The sequence below is a fragment of the Simochromis diagramma genome, unplaced genomic scaffold (genome assembly GCF_900408965.1).
Source record: "Simochromis diagramma unplaced genomic scaffold, fSimDia1.1 OVJJ01000107.1, whole genome shotgun sequence".
NCBI lineage: Eukaryota > Metazoa > Chordata > Actinopteri > Cichliformes > Cichlidae > Simochromis > Simochromis diagramma.
The window spans coordinates 2,380,798-2,390,735 of record NW_024387209.1 but is presented as its reverse complement, the minus strand read 5'-3'; the positions used below and the strand labels follow the sequence as shown (position 1 = coordinate 2,390,735).

The 9,938-nt window shown below is 40.5% G+C and overlaps 1 long non-coding RNA gene across 1 annotated transcript in view; it reads right to left on the bottom strand.

Annotated features, from left to right (window-relative positions):
- Nucleotides 1-9,938, bottom strand: part of LOC120746205 — a 20,981-nt gene continuing 11,043 nt past the window's right edge. The window contains exons 2-3 of the long non-coding RNA XR_005698799.1: nucleotides 8,785-8,789; nucleotides 1-13 (exon numbers count right to left, since the gene is read on the bottom strand). This is a non-coding gene — a long non-coding RNA (uncharacterized LOC120746205). The remainder of the gene's footprint in view (nucleotides 14-8,784; nucleotides 8,790-9,938) is intronic.

The window sequence follows — 9,938 nt, the reverse complement described above, 5'->3', positions numbered from 1 at the left end:
GTGTGCTCTTCTGCTCTGCAGCAGGCTAGGTCTGTGTCTTCATAGCTCTGAAGCAGGATTTGAGCCTTAGTGAGCTAACCTTAGGTTTAATCCCAAGTTTTCAGAGTACAGACCTGAGGCTACCATCAGCTTTGAGGAGGTAGCCAATATATCCTACTCCAGTGACTCCTCCTGTCAGTGCCAGGCTAAACTTTCAATACTCCTATTTCTAAATTTGATCTGTCTGGTAAAGATTTTTTAAGCCTTTCCTCCAGTGGGTTTAAGAAGGTATCTGCCTCTATATTCCCTCCAGCACAGCTTGTACTGTAGTCACTGTATGTGGCATCTCCTCGAGCATCCCTGATGGACTGAAAAGTCAGTCAGAGTGGTAAAGAAACAGACAGATTTTTGCAACTGAGCTCCTCCTTTAGATGGAAACCCCTCTGAGGTGGATGTTTTTGGATCTGATGGGTCATATTGGTAGTTACAGCTGATCTACGGGGCCTTACTCTTTAGTTTACAAGCTCCACAGTGACACAGCATAAATATTTAAACACATCCCGTGGATCACTGGCTCCTAACGGAGCATTTCATACATGGATCAAAGCGAGGCATGGGGATGAGACTGCCCGAGTCTTCTTTCTGCCATCAGACCTTGAAGCGGTTGCACTGGCATCTCTCAGGCCCGCCTGTTTCATCAGTATGCACATGCTGCTGGAAATTAATTTGATTAAAGGCCCTCTGTTTGCACCTCCACCCGCCCGGCTCCTCCTGTTTAAAAGCCCTCATAGTGTATGATTAGCGCGCATTTCCCCAACCTGGCTGGGAGTGGCGGCTGGGTCGGGAGGTCGCGCAAATGAAAGAGAACAACTTCATTGTGAGATGACTGGCCCATAAATCATCGGCCGTTTTCTATAAATCACGGCAGATGGCAGGGAGCGAGCCGAGGCTCATGGGAGCTGGACGCAGCCCCTGTGCATGATGGGAAGGGCCGGGCCGAGCTGCGGCGGAGGCTAGCAGAAGCGCGGGGTCAGTTCCAGTTTGCGGAAGACGTGAGGTGCGGTGGAGGCGGGCCAGAGCCTCCCCCCACCACCCTGTCTCACCTGATGAGATGCAGACCCCGGAGGTCCTGGTCCCGCCCCTCATCACGCTGCCCTCCATTTAACGGGTCTAATCTGCCTGCTTAATATGGAGACAACTTCATCTCCCCCTCGTCCCCGAGCTGCTCCGAGAGCTGTCAAGTTGACACTAAATGTCCGCCCAGGAGGGTCGACTCACACCTTCATTATTCATCATGATTATTTAACAGAGCAGGATCCACTGCAGCCTGACTCTGCTGCAACACTCGCCTTTAGCACCTTCTACATTTCACGTGTTCATACGCAAGAACAGGAAAGTCTACTTTTTCTGCTTCTAAAGAACAATTTAAAACTATCAACAGAGTGTGAAACAACAACAGCTGTGACATTCACACTGTGGGGCACATACAGCCCAATTTGACCTTAACAAGTAAATTTAGCCTGTATAACACAAAGCAACAGATGAACTCTTTACAATTCTCCTTTTTCACTGCAAAGATATCAGACTTCACATTTTATTTCTACAGTATACAGAAATACTGTTGCAGTAAATGAAAGAAGCCCATCAGGATGGCTGTTTAGGCCTAAACTTCAAGAAATAACTGTGTACATTTACAGAAAAACTCTTGGTAAAAACTTGTCATCAAATTAAAAACAGAATTTTTGTGTTAATTTACTAAAATGCACACAAAAAAGATTAACAATAAATGTTGTAGAAATGGCATCCCACAAGCAAAGTTGGACTGTTTAGCAGGACCCTGGGCCACATTTTTGACCCCCTGAGGTAAGTTGTTAATTCTTAAGCATTAATTTAGTTATGTCAGCAAAAGGGGCGTCCACACAGGAAGTAAATCACAGCAGCAGATCGTGAAATATGAAAGATACTTGTTGACATGAAATAACAATGGGCGAAATAACTTTTGGCAGTAAGCTTCCAACTATGAGGCAAGTGACTGAAGCCAATACCAATGAAAGTGAAGGACAGTGATGACTAACATATAACATATGGTAAATAGAATATAGGATTACCTAGGCAACCAGAATGTCCATTAGCGACTGACCATCAGTGACATTAACCATCATGTAACAAGCGAATTTTATGTGTGGAAACTTATTTTGTTCAAACAGAGCTGTGATGCACTGTCATGTAATATTACTTTAAACCACCAGATGGAGTAGTGAGTCACTGTCGTATCCAACATTATTCAAGCTAATGTTAGCTCAACATTTAATCAGACAATTTATTTGAATGAATACACTGAAATATGAATTAGAAGTTGCCTTTCAAGTTAGAAAAAGAAAACAGAGCATAGACATGGGGCAAAACTATCATTACTGGAGACTTAACACTCAGCAGGTCATCATCAGCTGGTGACATTTTACAGAGCCACCATAGAGAGCATCCTAACGTACGGCATAACATCATGGTATGCAGGGTGCTCAGCTGCGGACAGGAAAGTACTGCAGAGGGTCATCAACACAGCCCAGAAGATCACTGGCTGCTCTCTGCCCAGCCTGGAGGTCATTGCAAACTCTCGGTACCTCGGCAGAGCTGGCAATATCATCAAGGACCACTCTCACCCCAGCAATCAACTGTTTGAACTATTACCGTCAGGCCGACGGTACAGGTCACATAAAACCAGGACAAACAGATTCAGGGATAGCTTCTTTCCCAGAGCTATCACCGTAGTAAATAAGCACAAAAACAACTGAACCTATTCCATACCGTCACTGTCATTATATTATGCTGCTATTCATACTGTCATTATATTAATGCTGCTATCCTGTATATATTGTACATACTATTGTTTGAGTACTTACGATTGTTTTTTTGTACTTTTTATATTTTAAATTTATATTTATTATTGAAACTTGCACCAAGGGAGTGGCACTCCAATTTCGTTGTACTCTGAACAATGACAATAAAGGCTATTCTATTCTATCAAAATTTAATTTAAGACATTTTAATCCTTTTTAAGACATTATATTAACAAATTTGTATTTAAGACTTTTAAAAGTTTTTTTTTTAAACTTTTAAACCTTTAAGACCAAAGTTACATCAAAGTTACTGATGTTGAAATCTGGTTATGCTGCACCCAGCTCATGAGGGGCAGCCAATAAAAAAACGAAAGCTGCCTTGAAGAGGGCGGAGCTAAAGCAGCTAAAACAAAGAGCTGAACTGAAATGAATTGAACTAAATGGCTGCAACCAAAGGCCCAGTATGAGCTGAATATTTGGAAGCTGCTCTAGTAGAGCCCAAACACAAAATCATAGAGCTGGGGTGAATGAAAATCAGAGTTAATGGGGTATTCCACTGCTTTTACTGGAGCTGTCTCCTTGAGGTCAAAATAGGTTGTATGTGGCCCCTGAACTAAGTCGATACTGCAGTGTTTCTTCTCTGTGCAGGAAGCAGTTTGATCTCCACTCAGTCTGATCAGTTCCTCTGAGATGTGAGTTTGGAATTTATGGGGTTGTCTCAGTCGGCCCTCAGGTCAGACCTTGGGGTCTTCAGAGACCTCTGATGGGCCCCTGTAGGATTTTGCAACCCAAAGCAGCCGTGTTGTTTGGATGTGGATCAAATCCCAGCGTGCATCTGGTCTGAATTTCTTCTTGTGATAATTGAGGGCATGATCTTGGTATTTTTTCTGCCTGTGTGTTTGGGGAGTTTGTTTTTCTGAATCTCAGTGTTTTCTCAAAGACAGGAGGGGAATGGCTTGTTAGGCTTTTCTGCACGATTTAAGGGTTTCTGACTTTATACAAAGGCACACCAGAGGTGTGTTTTTGCTTTTTATCAACAACTTCATGCTCATTAAAGTAACCTACAGTTTGGATCTTTCTTCTGGATGTATAATATGAAGCTCCAAGCTCGATAAAAACATGCATTTTGCAGGTTTATGTCCTGACGCATTCTGAAATGGATGGTTTAGGTTTGCGTAACTTTTGAAGCTTTTTTCAGGGACTGTGAGGGGAGTCAGAAACACTTCAAGCAACCTGCCACTGTTTTTCTGATGGGTGGGTTTGTGCCACTGATATAGCAGCAAGCTCTCAGATTATGAGATTCAGTCATGACTACAGGATTTTATGTAGAGATCACTTTGTTACATTAGCTGGTTATAGTGTGTGTGATGTTGCTGAGAGGCACAGAAAAACAGCTGGCGTGTTGAGTATTACTTGTTATAAATGATAAAAAAAAAGAAAACACTTTGGAAAGATTTCACTGAAAATACAAATGTGCAAGTAAAAACTTAACAGACCTACTTAACAGTAAATTCACTTGTCATTGTAAATGCACAAGTTAGAAAACTTGTGAATATTGAAAAAATTAAAGTCCAGACGCTGGACTGAAAAACATATTAGTCTTTTTCCAAAGTCCTCCGATGTCTGAGACCATGATTCACTTTGTCAACAATCTGTTTTAAAGGTCAGATTCTGACAGATTCTTGTTAAAACACACACACACACACACACACACACACAAAACAAAACAAACAAAAACATACCAACAACTAGACGTGACCGATAGAGCCTCCAAATTATATCACAATATTTCAAGAAGATTTGTGATAATATTTATGACATGACAGTCTGGTGAACTGTCCAGAGTTTATGGATGGATAGTTACGGCAATATATATAAAAAAAAAAACCTTAACAACACTTTATCAGTGTTTGCAAAAGGACATTTTCTTCATTTTTCTTCTTCTATCCTTCTTTTTCCAATTAGCTGCTGTGACTGATGACACACTTCCTAATTCAACGTTTCCAGTGCACAAAGCATAAGTTGTTGTTCTAGGAATCATATCACAGTGTGACACTTTTATAACTTGCACCAAAATGGATAAAAATGTTAAAATTTATAGATTATACACAATTACTCTATGATGATGATGATGTGTTTAAATTCATTACAAATCAATGCAAACATGGTCTAGTACAGTGACTTCAGTTAGCTGAGGTGAAACCTAGCTGACAGCTAACAGCTAGAGTTGCCTGTGTCACCATCCACCTCACAGTCAAAAGACCCCTAATAGAGCAAAGCTTCAATATAATTTAAACAGGTGAATTATCCATTTTCTTCCATTTATCCAGTTCAGGGTCACAAGAGGGTTATCCCAGCTACCAAGGGCTTACTCCCTGGACAGGTCGCCAGCCTGTCACAGTGCCAACACAGAAACATGCAGAACCATTCACACTCGCATTCACGCCTAGGTCAATTTAGAAACACCAATAAATCTAACCTCACTAATTGCCTGATTTTGGACTGGGGGGGAAGTCAAGGACCCACATAGAACCCATGCAAATACGAGGAGAACATGTGAACTCCACACAGAAAGGCCCCACCTAGATGATGGATTCTAACCCAGGACTCTGCTAGCCTCCATGTCCCTATGCTGCCACAGATGAATTATTAAAAAAATGTTGTGTTTGTTGATATACACACAACACAAAACACTAAATTCAACTAAACCTAAAAGAAGACTGCTCATTCTTTCTTTCATTCTTTTGTTGTTCAAACTATAATCATTAAGTAAAAAATGTCAGATGTGAACAAACTGTCCTTGTTGCTTTATTCAGTAATTAACTAGTAATTTAACTAGTCAAAGAACTACATTTCTGATTTCAGAGGCAACATAACTTGTGAGAGGTTTTTGTAATGCACAACATTTTTAAAAAAGTTCAAATAGTTTTAAAGAATTTCACATCAAAGTATCCAAATAAATCGATTACATGTAATTTCACCAGGAACATCAGTAAGAACTGCAGAAACAGCCAAAATCCATCCTCAAGAAAAGAGTGTGAGTCATATATCTTGATCAGAATCTATGCAAAGATAAAATTTGAATGAAACATAAAGGGCCGATTACCCAAATACACTCCAGCATCTGACTGAAAAACACTCTTAGACCAGAAGTCGAATCCAGACGGGCCCTTGAACATCACAGGCGAGTGATCATTAAGCAGGCTGAGGACTTCAATTCTGTTCTGTCTGTTGTCCTTTCCCTCTTTCTATCTTTGTTTTTTTAAAGTGTTTGAAACAGGTCTCGGAGGGAACAGGAGCTTCTGGTTGGGAGCCAGCTGGACAGAAAAGATCCAGCAGAGGGGGAAAAAGAAAATAAAGAAAAGAGGGCAGCAGCTAATGGGGCTCTGCTGCTTTTAAGTGCAACGTGCCAGAGGAATAGATGAATGTAGAGAATTCCCCGTTTTCCCCCAAATCACAGCAGAAGGACTTCAAAACCAAACAACACAGAGAGGCTTCAGACGGTGACTCACATGTGTGAGCGAGTGGCAGAGGAGCACGTTCAAGCACAACACGTGACTTTAACTCAACATCCTCTTCTTGAACATCATCTGGATACCAAGAAAGAAATGTGGAGATCCCAATGTGTACAAAGACTGTGGAGGAAAAAGGTGCATATTGAATTGTCCTCGGTTTGGATTTTCAGTCTGTTCACTCAAGTGAATATATTTGCGCAAATACATCTGCAAGAAATTTCTGTATGAACAAAAACAACATCTTATTTTCAAAGAAAAAACAAATAATAGAAAAATGAATGAAATGTAAATACTAGTGTTGGTCACTGAGGGAAATCAAAGAGTGCTACACATGTGAGGAAAAAAAATGTGGATCTTAAGGATTTAACTTTGTAACTGAAATAGATTAAAAAATTATACCCTCTTTTGACAGGATTGATGGGCATGGATTATGGTGCACTACTTTTCAGTGAGAACGAAAGTCCTAGCAGACCAAATGTTTTCTAGTTATTGGTGAATTTTTGCCCCTCCCGCAACCAGTGATAGTGGTTCAAACCTTATGCCCAGCAATTTGAGATGATGCAAGCTTTTTGGTATAAATGTGTAGGAAACAGAAACATCAAGGCCTGCAAAATAAAAAAAAAAACAGCCAAGTCTACACTTCCTCTATGTCGGATGGCTCCAAAAATCAGTCAGTGCCCATAGACTCCATGTACAACTGTCTAGCTTTACAGCCGAAGCAAACAGGTTTACAGCCTGGTACACAAACAGCTCTTTTCTCTATTGAGGTTTCTCATGTTACGTTATGAACACATTGCTCAAGAGTTGTCCGCCATATTGGACATGATCAATGTTGGGTAAGTTACTTTAAAAAAGTAATTAATTACTAATTACTTAGTCAATATTGTATTTAAAATACTTATCTAATTACTGTGTCAGAAAAGTAACTTAATTACTAAATAAGTTATTTAACTAAATACTTCTTAAAATCCCTATAAACCTTGAGTGGGCAAACAATAGAAATTAAACTCTTTAAATAATAAATAAATTTTTTTAAAGACGGAGACTCTACAGTACGCAGCGGTAGCATCTCTTCCACAGTGTAGCCTGCAATCATTTTTTTTAAGCTCACCTTCAGACGCTTTCTGTGCTGCTGAAGTAAAATCAAGTTTTGCCTGCTTAGCAGGAGTTGCTATCCATGGATGATGAACAAGGATCACTCAGAAGTGTTCATCTATGCTCTCGTGTCAGGCGCTTCAGTAGATTACTCGTGCTATTAACAGCGGCCGATAGTTTTTTCTCCCCAGGACATAGCTTACATATTACTGTAATATTCTTGTCTGCTTGTTTCAGAAAAGTGGATTTCAAAAAACAGCCACTCGCTTCAGCCGAGTCCGACATCTTCCGCTGTAGAATACGACTATGCAGCAAACTGGTGCGAAATGACGTACAGCTGCACTACAGCGATGTTAAAGCGGCAGACATTACTTCTACGTTTAGAAGATAAATTATTGAAATTAAATAATGATATTTAAGTTTAATTAAAGTTTAATTATTTTACAATGTAACGCAAGTACATTGTAAGTAACTGTAATTAAAATACCTAAAAATGAACAGTAATTAGTTACTCTACTTTTTCAGTGGAAAAGTAATTTAATTACAGTAACGCGTTACACCCAACACTGGACATGATACAACCAAGTGTATTCTCCAACTGGTTGGCAAGCATTTTCTGGATGTTTCTAGCTCTCACTGGGTGAAATCGTGTTTGGTGCTGCATCAAAAAGCTCCAGTAATTGCTTTGGTTGCTATAGAAGACTTCAATGGTTGCCTGCAGGTTTTTGATAGTAAAACTTACATAGTGCTGCACAAACCAGAAATGGAGAAGGTTCACCTTAAAAGCAAAAGTTGTGTCTCAGCACGCTTCAGAAAGTGACACTTTGCACAGTTTATCTACAGTTTGGAAAGTAGAAGGATATTGTTTGAAGACAAATCTGTCACTTCCACTCACAACCACAAGAATATGCTAGCAGCCAAAGTGTCAAGGTTTTTGGTTGAGGAATACACATTTTTAATTTTCACAAAACAAATCTAACAGGAGGGAAACTTATTTACAACTCACCTGTTTAAACCTTTTGAAGCCTTAAAGTTTGCATTATTACTGGCTTGATTTCTTTCACTGACAGGCATGCTTCTTACACCCCACAGGCAGGTGTAGATGCTAGCAGTCTACTAGGCTTCACCTCAGCTAGCTGGGGGGCTCTGAAGTGAACCTCTAGACTGAGTTTGTGGTGCTGCTGCCTTTTGAAGCATCTTTACCGACATTATCAGCCTAATATGGTTGCTGTGTGGTTAATTGCAGGCAAGAAATCTCTGCACTAGTTGTGGTGCAATTTTATAATATAACTTTATGGCTGTTACCTAGCATTATTTAGCAGTTTGCACAACTAAGATAGCTAGCATTAGCTGATAACATCTCCTGTCATCCAAATGTGATAACTTTTGGCTTAAACAAATAGTGGTATGCAAAACACTACTGTCATAACTTTGAAAAGGTGAGACCAAAATGAAGGGGTGACAGCATGGTGGCTGCAGCCATATTTGATATGCAATCTGTAGAAAAACAGAAATTTAAACAAAAACTGTTAAATCTGCTCAAACTATCAAGCTGCAGCTCTAAATAAAGTTTGTTTGTTTCACTTGCATTAGCACAGTGACCTCTGATTTTGTGCTTGCTGAAGGTTTTAAAACTTTTAAATATTGTCTTGCGCTCCAGAGACAACTAAAGCCCCACATGGGGAGATGAGATCCTGCCAACACGAATGTTTCATGACCCTCGAGCCTCCGCGACGCCACGATACCCTTACTCAGGAGTCCCTGACCTGAGGCGCAGCCACTTTAGATCTGGTCGACAGTGTAACGGTGGAGTGTGTTTTGAAAATTTCTTCTCTGAGTCTTCACATGAAAGGTGCTGTTTTTTGGGGGGGATTTTTTTTTTTTTTTTTTGGGAGGATGTTATCCCGTTGTGGTCAGGCAGTAAAAAAAAAAACCATGTTATCCTAGAGGGGAGTTCATCCTTTCTCGCCGTTTCAAAGCCAAAACAGCAAAAGGCAGAGAACAAAGCAGCTCTGTGTGTTTAGGCCGGCTGCTCACCGAGTGTTTGTGTCTCAATTTTTACCCCCACCTCTTCCTCCTCCTCCTCCTCCTTCATCGCTGGCAAAGACGAGGCTTTGGCAGGGAGCTATTATTTCATAGCCCGTGAAAACGGAGAAACGAAGCGCGCGTAAATTTTAACCACAAATCATAAATACCTGATTTCTCCTCAAACCTGTCAGAAGAGTAATCAGAGCAGGAGCAACGTGATACACCTTGTTCAGAAAGGCTTATTCTTTATTATTTTCACGCTGCGGGGCTTTGCCAAGAAGAGCACACAAAGAGAACACAGGCGGCATAAAACATTCAGCACCTGATGCAACGGTGATTTAAGTTGGTTAATGTTTTTCTCCCCGTGGTGAAAATGAGCTCACTTGGTGCCAAGAACCCTCCAAAGCCTGATTATTCTTTCTTGTATTTAAGACTCCGAGTTTATAAATCAAGCTTTTCTCCTCGGATGGAGGGGGTAGGGGCC